The following is a 15,563-nucleotide window of genomic DNA, read 5'->3' as shown; positions in this document are numbered from 1 at the left end:
TACAGTACATAAAGTCAGCCATCCAGTGTGTTTGCACCAGAGACTGCACAGAGGTGGTACAGCGCTCTTATTCGGATTTCAAAGAGAGCAGGAAACAGGTGGGTGCTTGTGTTATTTTACTGTTGATAGAATTTAACTTTAAGCTTTCTATCGTGAAGATCAACCGACATGTAATATTGTAACACTAGACTGTGTCTATCTTTTTATTCTTTTTTGAATTATTTAAAAAAAAATGTCAGAGTGATTTTTAGCTTTTTTAAAGCTGTAGTTGGTGACTTTGTATTGCTTATTTCTCACATCAAATGTTCTCAGAAACACATTTTAGTCTATCGTTTAGTTGTAAAATGAGAAAGGTTGCTCTGGCTGGTGGGTGGTTGTTTGAGCTAAACTGGGTCACTAACCCTCTCATTTTACAGCTAAACACTAAAATATGTTTCTTTTTTGTGATTTTTATTGTCCATTTTTTCCTTTTTTTAAAACAAACAAAAAAAAACCCCACAAGAAAACGAACATTAATACAAGACACAAAAACAATAAGAATGCACCAATTAAAATATGTTTCTAAAAACCACTGAGGTGAGAAATAGGCGATGCAGTGACATTTTTGATTCATATTTGATCAGTTTGATAAGTTCCACGGCAGTTCACACGCAATAATTGACATGATTGACAGCTGCATGAAAGACTCCTCGGCTCTGACTGGTTGTTTTTCATAAGCTGTGGTAAATTCTAGCTAATGCCATTAAAAGCACACGAGGTGGGAGAAGGAATATGAGATTTTTCACAGATTATCTGTGTCATTTAAAGCTGTGTGAGTACGCTGACAGTTTCAGCAAATATGACATAAAAGTTATCTACTGTATTTTTAAGTCCCTTCAAGTGCACATATTCTGTGCTAATGCTGAACCTGTAAAATTTTAAGCAGCTCTCCTGCTGATACCTTGTGTGACAATTTGCAGAAAAGTGATGAGCAAGGTAACATTCATTATATTGTCTTACGCTCTTAACTGTGCTGCTGTTAATACAGCTTCTGGATTTAAATCATGTTTTCAATACTGATGCAGTGCAACATGAATTCTGGCAATTTGCTTCAATTGCTGAGTTAGAGATGTAATAAATTCATGCAGTGTGACCAGTCAAAGCTACATTTCTACATCTGTGTACTGCAGAGGGACAGTAAAGGTTCAGTTGCACATAAACTTATGTCCTCACATGATCACAGACCTGCACATAATATAGTCAAATCATGGTGGAAAAGATAACATTTCTTTTTTAAACTAAATTTACTGGCGTCAATCTTCAATACTGCCTCTCATTCTTTAATTTAACATGTCAAGTGAACTACACTGCCGTAGCATTTAAGACCCACAACCATCAATGTCTAATAAAATTATTTTGTGTTTATTCTTTAATGTGATTCAAGTAATTTATCAAATAAAGTCCAGAACGGAAAGAAAGGAAGCTAAGAGAGGAGAAAGAAGCAAAGGGTCGACAGTATGTCACCCAGTATTTCAAAAAGCAAGGTGGATTTGTTTGTGGTTCATGTGGTGCAAAGTCATGGAATATTAACTTTGTCCGTAGTCTATAAGCTAGCTCACTTTTCTCTCCCCATGTTAGCTCATATTTCTGAAGAAAACTCTGGATTTTTGCATTTCACTGTTGTTTTAGTTAAATAATCAATACAGTCAAACGTTTAGCAAGCTGCTCATATTCAATCAGTTGACCTCCCCTCTGTCAAAATGATGCTTTGTTCCAAACAGGTATGGCATGTGTAACAGCAACAGCAGTAGGAGTAGCAGTAGCAGTAGCATACAAGATATTTTGCCATGGTAATGTCGAATTGTTTACAAAGAATGGAATAACATATTTTAAATAAAATTATTTTGTGTTTATTCTTTAATGTGATTTAAGTAATTTATCAAACAAAGTCCAGTGCAGATCGTCTGTGTTTTCACCTTGTGGGAAGGAGTTACACAACATCCAGTTGTAAATTCTGTCGTGGAGGACGGCAAAAAGTTCAAATATTTTTACTTAGAATGGCAACGATGTCTACTGTTACGTTGCCAGCAGTCTACCATCTGCCTGATTGCATGCGAATGCAGCAGAACAATCTTGTTTGAAATGACTCCATGTTATTGGCTTTGAAACTTGTAAGTGAAGTCCTTTGAGCTTTGTAGGTGTGCTGATGAAAACTAACCTGAAAAAAATAAATATTAACAGGTGATGCAGACATCATGAAGGTTGAAACGTCCGGTGCCTCAAAGCAGACAGCTAGGCAGGACAACCTGACTTGCGAAGGTAAACACAGAGAGGAGCTACATTTGATCTGGTGATCATGAAGCTTTCCTCTACATCTATCTATAGCTACAGTGTAACTACATCAATATACTGACAGGAAGACAGTTTGTTGCACTAAGGCCTGTTCTCTGTTTGATTTCTCTCTAAAGGTAGGAAGGCTTCACACACCATGGCAAAGACTGATAAAGACTGAAGACAAAGAATGGAAAAGTACAGGTCTAAAATCAACAGAGTGGGAAAAGACAAAGGGATTGAACCAGCTCTCATTGCCGCCATCATCTCCAGAGAGTCCAGGGCTGGAGCTACACTACGTGATGGCGGCTGGGGAGACTATGACCACAAGAGAAAAGCATACAACGCCTGGGGTCTGATGCAGGTTATAATAAATATTACTGTTCCACTCACACCCGCTTAGTCGGGCCTCACATAACAACTGTGTTCATCTCATTTCGTTTCCATTTCTATAGGTTGATGTTAATCCTGACGGAGGAAATCATGATCCACTTGGTGCATGGGACAGTGAGCGACACCTCCACCAAGGCACCCAGATCTTGATTGATTTTATCGAACGGATCCGCGACAAATTTCCCAAATGGAACAGGGAGCAGCAGCTGAAAGGTTTGTTTTATTCAATCAGTAAACTCGTACATGCATCGACTCTCTTCCCACTTTTCTTCACTTCATTCTCATTTGTGTTTGTCTGTGCAGGAGGAATAGCAGCCTACAATATGGGGGATGGAAACGTCCATTCTTATGCTCGGGTGGATGAAAACACAACAGGTGGAGACTACTCCAATGATGTTGTTGCCAGAGCTCAGTGGTACAAAACCCATGGAAACTTTTGACGCATGAAGCTGTGTCCACAACAAAATATCTCCTGCAGATCATGAAGGAAACACTAATGTCATGTGTGCTGTGTCAAAATGTAAACTTAAAAAGTAAAAGTAAACATGATTCAAACCAAAACCATAAATGACACCTCTAATTATTGAGCTCCATCTGAACTCTCGCTGTGATAATTTTTATTATTATTATTCTGTGTATGTGTGTGTTTGTATTTCTGCACTCAAGTAACCGTCTTTGCTTTGTATTTAGTCACACCCTGCATTGTCATGTCATGCAGCAAATAACTTTCCTGTTGACTGCTTACATAAGTGCTAACTGAAGTCATTACAGTTTTGTCGTCCTGCACAGGAAGGAAACCCCCTATCAGTGAGCATCTGCTGTCCTCAGTGCTGAACCTTTGACTGTGCATCATGAGAACATGAAGAATAAAAGACAAAGGTACATTTTATGGGGTCTGAAGTTGGAAAAACTCACAAATAAAATGTCGTTCATGCAATTACTCTGAGTAATGTTGAAAGTAAATAAAAGCCTGTATACTGCCTCCGAAGATTTCAGTAACTGGCCCGCAAAATTTCCACTGCTTTCAAAGTGAGAGATTTAATGAAATCATTCAGTGTCACCAGTCTGTGTCAAAGCTACCTTTTCCACAGTGTTACATCTGTGGTAAAGGGAAAGTAAAAGTTCAGCTGCACATCAGCTTCTGCCCTCACATGATCACTAATCTGTAGAGACAGATCTCACTGGGAAATAAATTTCCCAGAAAAACTCCCATCTCTTATAAACTGAATCACCTTTAGTAAGGCCATTCATTATTTCTGTGACATGATGTTTAGTTAAGGAGCAGTGTGTAAGATTTAGTGGCATTTAGTGGTGAGGTTGCAGATTGCATGCAGTTGAAACTTTTTCCATGTGCCGAGTGTAAACTCCCAGTTAGCAGTGTTGACCTAGTACATTCATTGCCCTAGGAAAGCTTTCCTTTGTCCCCTTCCTTCAGTGCTCATTGTTGAGGAGATCTTTATCGGGAGCCAAATTATCTGCAGAGGTCTCTTCCTCTCCAAAATAAACAGACCAGGGGCTGTAGTCACAAAGCTTCCTCCTACAAAGAGCTGCTCCTAGTGACAAAATTCTAAGAAAATTCTCAGAATTGCGAGGTTTTCTTTGAATTTCCCCTTAAAGTTAAGACTAGGTCTTGTAAAGATTAAAGTTATTCACAGAGCATCTAAGACCGTAAAAGAGCTCTTAAGGTGTAAAACTGTTAGGAGTAGAGAAGAGGACTTTTAAGAAGCTTAAGAAAGAAAATGGTGGAAAGACAAAGGTCAGAGAAATATTCTCCAAGTGCTGGATGACAGTGACTAAATGAGGTGCTACAGATTAGATCATGCAGGGATAATATTTGTGGTTGGTGTCATTAGGGATATATCACACCAGAAATAAAATGATCACAATAGCAAGATATTTGGGAAGCTGGAAAAATGCAACAGTGATGACTTGAGTCTGTTTTGTAAGGAAAATGCTCAACTTCAGCAAATACTGAAATGACGAGACTCGGAGAACCACGGAGAAAAGGGTTGTAGGTACAACAGTGCACCAGCCAAAACAGCAACACAGTGAAAATAGCGAAAACAGCACCGAACAGTCATCCTTCAAATGCTTTTATAATGGGCGTCTGTTCATTCATGTGCATGTGTGTGTATGTGTGTGTGTGTGTGTGTAGGGACACACTTGGGTCATATTCCCTGGGAATCCAATGTTCTCCTGATTTCCTTTGTTTGTTCCTAAAGCTGGACTTTGTGCGCTAATATTTCCTGTCTTCTTTGTCTGTCTAAGAACTGGCAAAAGCAACCGTTCCTATTGCCGAAATTGGCACATCTGTTCCACCGGTCAGGTCACCCTAACCCAGAATGTTCTACTTCATTTGACCTCCCAAGGCTTAACTTACGCACAAACTACTCAAATTGTCAAAACACCTCTTATGGGACCTTTTTGCTGCCAAATCTGATATTTGACCAGTTGCTTCCTAAACCTTGTGTAACTGACCTTATCTTTCACCTTTAATACAAAATGATACATTATCTGCCTCTGCATAGTCCGTCCTCTTTATGATTTTATCATAAATTGCTCGCAGAGATAATGTATGGTAAATGAACGCCTATGCTTGTATGAATATGAGTAGGATATATGGCACTGTAACTATAACCAGTGTTCCTTACTAACATGAATATATGGTCGTGTACGAAACTCTTGAACTTGAATATGATGATGCATAAGAAAACATTCGATACGGTGATATATGAACTTACACATCAAACAATGAACATATTTTATCATCTGTCAACATTCAGCTGATGGAGGTGAAAAACCTGGCGGCTGTTTAATCCAGGAAAAGTCCGCCATTGGCACCTTCCCGTTAGGCGGCCTAACAGATGAATCTTAAACAGACTGGTCAAATACATCAAACAATAAAATGCAACCTACTTATTGGATTACAATGGAATCACAGAAATCATTTTGGATGATATGCATAACTTGCTAAATCGAAATCAGAGTACATTTTCCTCTTGTAAAATCAAAACACAAAAATGAATACAGAAAATGAATATGAGTATCAGCCATTGTTCATCATTCTCTCTCACAGTTCCTCCTCATCCTTTGAATTGTCTATGTAATCAGGGTTTGGAAACAAATCTGGTATTTCCTCCCCCCTATGCGCCAGAAGAATTCTGCACACCAATTGTTCAGGGGTCAGCATACTTAGCATTTGTGCTCCCTGCATGTCCTTTACGAGGTTCAGCTCCTTGTCCATTGCTCTCACACACCATTTCTTCAGGATAGGCACGATGCAACATGTCAACAAGGAAAACAGAATTAGTACTATCAGTATAATTATCCCTGTCTTAGCCAAAACAGCTCCCCATTGTCCAAAAATTTCCTCTAGCCCATCCCACTTAATGCTTCCACCCCTACCAGCATTTTCAGTCACTTCAAATCTTAAGGCTTCAAGCTTATTCATAGCAACAGGAAATGTTTCATCAGGCGAAGTGTTATTTGTTTAACCTGCTCCTGACTATACAGCTTACAGTCATAATAAACTTCTTCTACATCTGAGAATGTTGGCATGGGTTTCAACATAGTGTGAATTGGGAATTTTGTGGTTGCATCATACTTATCTTGAACACGGTTGTGCATTGCTTCCTGGAGCAGCTGTGACTCCAGCAGATGTCTCGTGCACCTCGTCTTCAGAGTCTGACTTGGGCTCCTTGGAGCAGTCTCTTTCGTCCCCAGTTTGCCTTGGTGCAATGGTTCAGAAAACACCACGTCGTGTTTCCTTCGACTTGGACTGCTGTTGGATTCGCCCTCACTACGGCCCTTCTCCTCTTGGTTCGTGCCATATCTCCTAACGACCTTCACGTACACCTGATCGCCTGGCACCACCTGTCTCTCGGCCTCCTGATCAGCCCTTTGGCTCCTTCACCTTTTCCTGCAAATATATAGATCTATGGAAGGCAGTTATTTGTTTTATATATTCAGACAGTTCCATTTGCAGTTCTCGGCTAAAGCGATCAATTACCACAAGCATGTATCGTTTGCCATGTACAGATTTTATCATGTCTACATAGTCCATACATAAATGTATGCAACACCGTGGGTTTCTCAGATCAAAATGGTTAACAGAGCCACTGGTGCAACTATAAGTCCCTCAGGGGACCTCCAAAACCTTTCTCGTCCTTTGCTGCTCCTCTCTTGAGCCATAGACTGTGCTCGCCCTGACCTGCTTCCTTTCGTATTAGTATAATGTCTTTTGGTGTAATCATAGGTTCCAGGGACACCACTGGTGCCATTCCCCCTCTCCGAGCAGCTCCGAATCCCCCCTCCCTTCTACCGGTCCGGGGCCCACCTGTGGACAGGCTACTGCTCTGTGGCCAAGCTCTCCACACTGCCAACATGCTCCAGGTGGTGGATATGGCTGTGTGTATGGCTGTGTGTAGACATTGACAACTGGGGGTGGTTGCGGTGGTTGTGTTGGCTATGCGGTGGGTGTGTTCGTTAACGTGTGGTTAGTTTTTTCAGCCGTAATTGGTGCTTGAGTGTTAGCTTTGCCCTTGCTCTGCACCTCGCTTAGTTGCAGCTGTGCTAGTTTTCTCTGGACTTCTCTATCCTGCTCTTTCATCTTCTGCTCATCTTTTCTGTGTCTCTCCACTGCGTGGATCACATTGTCACAAAATTGTCTGTGTGGCATCGTTGCTAGTGCCACTACGTCTCTCAGTTTGCTCTGGACTGGGGTGGGGAGCGCGTCAGTGACTGAGTCTCTGAACAGAGTCGTTAGCACCTGGCTCTGCCCAATGTCTTGCTCAGTCTCTTGTCTCCATCTTTTCAAAGGATTGTTTATGTATTCAGTCAAAAAGAAAGTCCAGAGTGCTCAGAAGGTTCATCTAATCATGTGAGGAAAGTGCTCTTTGATGGGAATGTTGACGTCAAAAAAAGGAAAATCCAAGGCACTCTTCTTTAAGTGTATAGAACGCCTTTATTCAAAAAATGGCTGTTTCATTTAGAAAAAGTTAAAACATGATGAAAGTGGGTTACAGCCCACGCGGTTCGGCACAAAAGCCTTCTTCAGGGTGTAACCCTCAGCACACTAATGCTCCTTACATAGGATGATTAGAAACACCTGGGTAGGTAGGAGGACAATAGAAACATGAGAAATAACAGATCATGACCAATAGATGGCTCCACCAACTTTTAAACAATTAAATACAGAAAAAAAGAAAAAGAAAAAACACTGTGTCTGTAATGATAGAAAAAAGTTACAAAAAAGGACTGAAATCAATGTCTTCATTTAGACCTGGATAGATAGTGGCTTTCATTTGGTAAATATAAAAAGTCTCTCTCTGCAAAAGTAATTTGAGTCTGTCACCACCTCTAATGTTTTTTTGAATCCTTTCTAGGCCTTCAACCATGAGTGAGCCTGGATTGCTGTCATGTGCTTCATGAAAGTGCTTAGCCATTGGCTAATCAAAGTTTGCTTTTCTGATAGCATACTTGCTCAGAGACTCTGTGTTTTAAACGTCGCTTAGTGCGACCTATATAAAAACAACCACAGGTACAGGACAATCGATAGACCACAAACATAGTATTACAGTTAATGAATGACTTGATGTCATAAGCCTTGTTAGTGTTAAAGTCACTGAATTGTTTACATTCTTTGATATTGGCACAATGTTTGCACAAGCCACATTTATAAGTACCCTTCACAGGTCGATGAAGCCAAGTTTTTTTATCTAAAGCAGAGAGATGGCTAGGCACCAGCCTGTCACGTAAAGTGGGAGCCCTTCTAAAACTGATTTGAGGAGGAACAGGAAAAACCTCTCTGAGCAGAGGGTCACTCTTGATTAAACTCCAATTAGAATGCACAATCTTTTTTTACAGAGTTTGCAAAAGAACTATATTGTGTGAAAAAGTAAATTTGCTCTGGTTTTGAAGATTTTTGTTTATTTGTCATCAAGAGCTCAGATCTAGGTATAGATTGGGCTTTTTTGTAAGCACTCTGAACAATCTTAGCCTCGTAGCCTCCATTTGCAAATCTGTTTGACATCATTTTTGCCTGATTTTCAAATTCAGAGTCAGTGTCACAGATACGTCGCAGACGTTGAAATTGTCCAAAAGGTATGTTGTCCTTCAGCCACTTAGGGTGGAAACTGTCAGCCTTTAATACTGTATTTTTATCTGTTGTTTTTTGATATACTGTGGTGTGCAGTTTGTCACGCTCACCTTTGGAGATGGTCAAATCCAAAAAATTAATGCTGTTTTGAGAATATTCAATGCACAGTTTTATGTTTCTATTTTTAGTGTTCAAAAAATCATAAAACAATAAGAGTTCCTCCTCAGAACCTGTCCAAAACAACAAAATGTCATCAATATACCTCCCCCACCATTTTATCTTGTCATTATATCTGGTGTGAACGACTTGTTTTTCGCATAGTCTCAAAAAAAAAGAGAGGCATAATTAGGAGCAAAACAGGCCCCCATAGCAGTACCTCTATCTTGAATACACAATTGATTTTGGAAGAGGAATACATTATTTTTAAGAATCAATTCAGTGAGCTGTAGAATGATTTCAGAAGGAGGCGAGTCCATAGGCCTGCTCTGTAGAAAATATTCTAGAGCATTTAGTCCATCATCATGGTTAATGTTGGTATACAAGGACTCTACATCTAAAGTTACCAAAAAACAATCAGGAGGAATTCTCATTTCATGAAGTACCTTTAAAACATGAGTAGTGTCCTGAATATATGAGGGCAGTTGTTGGGCAAAAGATATGAAAGTCCACGAATTTAGACAGAGTCTCTGAGCATAAGTATGCTATCAGAAAAGCAAACTTTGATTAGCCAATGGCTAAGCACTTTTATGAAGCACATGACAACAATCTGGGCTCACTCATGGTTGAAGGCCTAGAAAGGATTCAAAAAAACATTAGAGGTGGTGACAGACTCAAATTACTTTTGCAGAGAGAGACTTTTTATATTTACCAAATGAAAGCCACTATCTATCCAGGTCTAAATGAAGACATTGATTTCAGTCCTTTTTTGTAACTTTTTTCTATCATTACAGATACAGTGTTTTTTCTTTTTCTTTTTTTCTGTATTTAATTGTTTAAAAGTTGGTGGAGCCATCTATTGGTCATGATCTGTTATTTCTCATGTTTCTATTGTCCTCCTACCTACCCAGGTGTTTCTAATCATCCTATGTAAGGAGCATTAGTGTGCTGAGGGTTACACCCTGAAGAAGGCTTTTGTGATGAAATGCGTGGGCTGTAACCCACTTTCATCATGTTTTAACTTTTTCTAAATGAAACAGCCATTTTTTGAATAAAGGCTTTCTCTACTCTTAAAGAAGAGTGCCCTGGATTTTCCTTTTCATTTCAGTTCATTTCATTTCCACTGGGTGTCCACACCTTGCAGGCTCACTAAAGGGTGTGTCTGTGACAACCAGTCACACCTGTTAAGAGAATACATTACACCTAGCAACGGGGTCAACCACACCACCTCACTGAAGTTTCTGTCCCTTCCTTGCTCAGAGTTGCTCTGAGAACTTTCCTAAATCACTCCCCAGCTAGGACTCCTAACTAAAAGTTTTAGGCTTAGTTAGGAGCTCTCTTAGAGTTTTCTCAGAATGTTTGTGAATACGGCCTCAGATGTTAAAGAAGTTTTACTTGGAGCTGAATGATCTGCAGAGGTCTCCCTTTCTTCAAAATAAACAGACTACTGATTTAAACAGGTGAAAACGCTGAATAAAACAGTTTCACATAAGAATCAGATGGTGTTGGGCTCGTCGTAGAGGGGCTGCTGTGGCCAACATGACATCATGCTTAAAAGTTTCAATAATTCTGTAACATAATTTTAAAATGTAATAATATATTACTAAATATAATATTAAATATTGTGTTTCCCTATTAAAAAAAACAATTTTTTACATCTATAATTTTTGTATTTATTTATTTTTGCAATTTGTTGCAAAAAGTTGCTCATTGCCTTTTTCCCCCATATTTTTGAAAGAAAGTGCATCAATTTGCTCAGGGTTTAAAAGTTTAAATACTTGCAACAGGCGTCTGAAAGCAGCACAAATAACGCCCCCTGCAGGTGATAAATAGAATAGCAGACAGGATGAACACGTCATAGTGAAATTGAAAGTTATCACACCCTACAGTACATAATCACTCTGTAAAGATATCAATAGTTTGTTTGTACATTTTGTTTGGAAAAACAAACACCATCATCTCAAAAAAGACATCCTTAGTTTAGAGAGAGCAGAAGGTGGGTTGGAACTTCTGAATTTTTTTCGTTTAAATTCCACTTTTAAAATCAAATGGCTTAAGAAATGTTTGGAGCAACCGACATCACTGTGGTATTTTTTTCCACACAATTTATTTAAAATGGTAGGTGGCTTAAATTTTTTTACTAAGTTGCAATTTTACTGTCGCTAAATTACCAGTTAAATTTTCAAAGTTTTATCAGCAGGCCTTATTGGCATGGAAATTGTGTTATGTGCATAACTTTTCTCCTCATAAGGAAATCATTTGGAACAATGGCAACATCACTGTCAAAAGCAAGACTTTATATAAGGAAAGCTGGATTGAAAGGTGTATAATTTTTGTTGCGGATCTATTTGAAGGTAATGGCAATCTTTATAGTTTTGAAAATTTCTTAAAAACAAAATCCTTTCCAGTCAAATTCAAAGAATTTGCTTGTGTTGTAAAGGCCATTCCTCAGAGTATGCTCGGGTAAATGAAGTGTCACTTAACTTATCAAAAGTTTGAGGTTCAGACACCTTCTCTCATGATTAGAGAGATTGATATACTCGATAGAAAATTTACCAATAAGCATGTTAGGAATGCACTTCATAGCTATAATAAGATCTCCCCCAGAGGAAAGTCCTTCTGGAATTCACAATTTGTCGATATTAATTGGCGTAAAACATGGTTGTGCCCCTTTCAATTCTGTATTTCAAATAAAATGAGAGAACTTCATTTCAAAATACTACACAACATGTATTCTTGTAACAACACAATTTCCAGGTTCACTGACGTGGATGATAAATGCACTTGTTGTGGGACTGAGTCAGAGACAATTGCACATTTATTCTGTATTTGCCCTGTGTCATCTGTGTTTTGGAGGGATTTTGAAAAATATATTTATGAAAAAACTGGACATATCATCACAGTCGGTCTGAAGGATATTATGACAAGATGTGTATGTAACGATAAGTCTTTGTCCTTTGTAATTAATCTTATGCTACTAATCGGCAAATTGTATTTACATAAAATAAGAATGTCCAAATCCCTGCCAAGTTTTCACGTATTTCTGGTAGATTTTGATTTGTACATACTTTAAAACTAACACAAATCAAGAAAAGTGACTATACGCTGCAATACCTTAATTGACCTCGAGTAAAAGGGAATTTACTGTGCCTTATACCCTTTACTTCTCTTTTAGTTTTGTTTTTATTTTCATTTTGCAATAATCCTGACAAGACTTGATGTTCCTAACATTATGTTAATGTAACTATGTGTTCTAGTATGTGCCAAAATGTCTGCATATGCCATATACATTGTTTGTATGCTTTGAAATTTCAAATAAAGATTAAAAAAACAAAACAAAACCTACAGTACATAAAGTCAGCCATCCAGCGTGTTTGCACCAGAGACTGCACAGAGGTGGTACAGCGCTCTTATTCGGATTTCAAAGAGAGCAGGAAACAGGTGGGTGCTTGTGTTATTTTACTGTTGATAGAATTTAACTTTAAGCTTTCTATTGTGAAGATCACCCGACATGTAATATTGTAACACTAGACTGTGTCTATCTTTTTATTCTTTTTTGAATTATTTAAAAAAAAAGATGTCAGAGTGATTTTTAGCTTTTTTAAAGCTGTAGTTGGTGACTTTGTATTGCTTATTTCTCACATCAAATGTTCTCAGAAACACATTTTAGTCGATCGTTTAGTTGTAAAATGAGAAAGGTTGCTCTGGCTGGTGGGTGGCTGTTTGAGCTAAACTGGGTCACTAACCCTCTCATTTTACAGCTAAACATTAAAATATGTTTCTAAAAACCACTGAGGTGAGAAATAGGCGATGCAGTGACATTTTTGATTCATATTTGATCAGTTTGATAAGTTCCACGGCAGTTCACGCGCAATAATTGACATGATTGACAGCTGCATGAAAGACTCCTCGGCTCTGACTGGTTGTTTTTCATAAGCTGTGGTAAATTCTAGCTAATGCCATTAAAAGCACACGAGGTGGGAGAAGGAATATGAGATTTTTCACAGATTATCTGTGTCATTTAAAGCTGTGTGAGTACGCTGACAGTTTCAGCAAATATGACATAAAAGTTATCTACTGTATTTTTAAGTCCCTTCAAGTGCACATATTCTGTGCTAATGCTGAACCTGTAAAATTTTAAGCAGCTCTCCTGCTGATACCTTGTGTGACAATTTGCAGAAAAGTGATGAGCAAGGTAACATTCATTATATTGTCTTATGCTCTTAACTGTGCTGCTGTTAATACAGCTTCTGGATTTAAATCATGTTTTCAATACTGATGCCGTGCAACATGAATTCTGGCAATTTGCTTCAATTGCTGAGTTAGAGATGTAATAAATTCATGCAGTGTGACCAGTCAAAGCTACATTTCTACATCTGTGTACTGCAGAGGGACAGTAAAGATTCAGTTGCACATAAACTTATGTCCTCACATGATCACAGACCTGCACATAATATAGTCAAATCATGGTGGAAAAGATAACATTTCTTTTTTAAACTAAATTTATTGGCGTCAATCTTCAATACTGCCTCTCATTCTTTAATTTAACATGTCAAGTGAACTACACTGCCGTAGCATTTAAGACCCACAACCATCAATGTCTAATAAAATTATTTTGTGTTTATTCTTTAATGTGATTCAAGTAATTTATCAAATAAAGTCCAGAACGGAAAGAAAGGAAGCTAAGAGAGGAGAAAGAAGCAAAGGGTCGACAGTATGTCACCCAGTATTTCAAAAAGCAAGGTGGGTTTGTTTGTGGTTCATGTGGTGCAAAGTCATGGAATATTAACTTTGTCCATGGTCTATAAGCTAGCTCACTTTTCTCTCCCCATGTTAGCTCATATTTCTGAAGAAAACTCTGGATTTTTGCATTTCACTGTTGTTTTAGTTAAATAATCAATACAGTCAAACGTTTAGCAAGCTGCTCATATTCAATCAGTTGACCTCCCCTCTGTCAAAATGATGCTTTGTTCCAAACAGGTATGGCATGTGTAACAGCAACAGCAGCAGCAGCAGCAGCAGCAGCATACAAGATATTTTGCCATGGTAATGTCGAATTGTTTACAAAGAATGGAATAACATATTTTAAATAAAATTATTTTGTGTTTATTCTTTAATGTGATTTAAGTAATTTATCAAACAAAGTCCAGTGCAGATCGTCTGTGTTTTCACCTTGTGGGAAGGAGTTACACAACATCCAGTTGTAAATTCTGTCGTGGAGGACGGCAAAAAGTTCAAATATTTTTACTTAGAATGGCAACGATGTCTACTGTTACGTTGCCAGCAGTCTACCATCTGCCTGATTGCATGCGAATGCAGCAGAACAATCTTGTTTGAAATGACTCCATGTTATTGGCTTTGAAACTTGTAAGTGAAGTCCTTTGAGCTTTGTAGGTGTGCTGATGAAAACTAACCTGAAAAAAATAAATATTAACAGGTGATGCAGACATCATGAAGGTTGAAACGTCCGGTGCCTCAAAGCAGACAGCTAGGCAGGACAACCTGACTTGCGAAGGTAAACACAGAGAGGAGCTACATTTGATCTGGTGATCATGAAGCTTTCCTCTACATCTATCTATAGCTACAGTGTAACTACATCAATATACTGACAGGAAGACAGTTTGTTGCACTAAGGCCTGTTCTCTGTTTGATTTCTCTCTAAAGGTAGGAAGGCTTCACACACCATGGCAAAGACTGATAAAGACTGAAGACAAAGAATGGAAAAGTACAGGTCTAAAATCAACAGAGTGGGAAAAGACAAAGGGATTGAACCAGCTCTCATTGCCGCCATCATCTCCAGAGAGTCCAGGGCTGGAGCTACACTACGTGATGGCGGCTGGGGAGACTATGACCACAAGAGAAAAGCATACAACGCCTGGGGTCTGATGCAGGTTATAATAAATATTACTGTTCCACTCACACCCGCTTAGTCGGGCCTCACATAACAACTGTGTTCATCTCATTTCGTTTCCATTTCTATAGGTTGATGTTAATCCTGACGGAGGAAATCATGATCCACTTGGTGCATGGGACAGTGAGCGACACCTCCGCCAAGGCACCCAGATCTTGATTGATTTTATCGAACGGATCCGCGACAAATTTCCCAAATGGAACAGGGAGCAGCAGCTGAAAGGTTTGTTTTATTCAATCAGTAAACTCGTACATGCATCGACTCTCTTCCCACTTTTCTTCACTTCATTCTCATTTGTGTTTGTCTGTGCAGGAGGAATAGCAGCCTACAATATGGGGGATGGAAACGTCCATTCTTATACAACCAATCACACCTGTTAAGAGAATACATTACACCTAGCAACGGGGTCAACCACACCATCCCACTGAAGTTTCTGTCCCTTCCTTGCTCAGAGTTGCTCTGAGAACTTTCCTAAATCACTCCCCAGCTAGGACTCCTAACTAAAAGTTTTAGGCTTAGTTAGGAGCTCTCTTAGAGTTTTCTCAGAATGTTTGTGAATACGGCCTCAGATGTTAAAGAAGTTTTACTTGGAGCTGAATGATCTGCAGAGGTCTCCCTTTCTTCAAAATAAACAGACTACTGATTTAAACAGGTGAAAACGCTGAATAAAACAGTTTCACATAAGAATCAGATGGT

The 15,563-nt window shown here is 38.8% G+C and overlaps 2 pseudogenes across 2 annotated transcripts; both read left to right on the top strand.

Moving 5' to 3' along the window:
- Positions 1–16: 16 nt before the first annotated feature.
- LOC117255615 (lysozyme g-like) lies at positions 17–3,691 on the top strand (annotated as a pseudogene). The gene is made up of 5 exons (XR_013490420.1): positions 17–98; positions 2,221–2,298; positions 2,448–2,674; positions 2,766–2,916; positions 3,007–3,691. The product of XR_013490420.1 is annotated as a lysozyme g-like (transcript).
- Positions 50–15,301, top strand: LOC117255131 (lysozyme g-like; annotated as a pseudogene). Its single transcript, XR_013490418.1, has 7 exons — positions 50–98; positions 1,761–1,810; positions 13,960–14,002; positions 14,394–14,471; positions 14,621–14,847; positions 14,939–15,089; positions 15,180–15,301. The product of XR_013490418.1 is annotated as a lysozyme g-like (transcript).
- The last annotated feature ends 262 nt before the right edge of the window (positions 15,302–15,563 follow it).

This window comes from Epinephelus lanceolatus, chromosome 3, assembly GCF_041903045.1.
Source record: "Epinephelus lanceolatus isolate andai-2023 chromosome 3, ASM4190304v1, whole genome shotgun sequence".
NCBI lineage: Eukaryota > Metazoa > Chordata > Actinopteri > Perciformes > Serranidae > Epinephelus > Epinephelus lanceolatus.
Note: the sequence above shows the minus strand (reverse complement) of the source record. Positions and strands in the feature narration are given on the sequence as shown.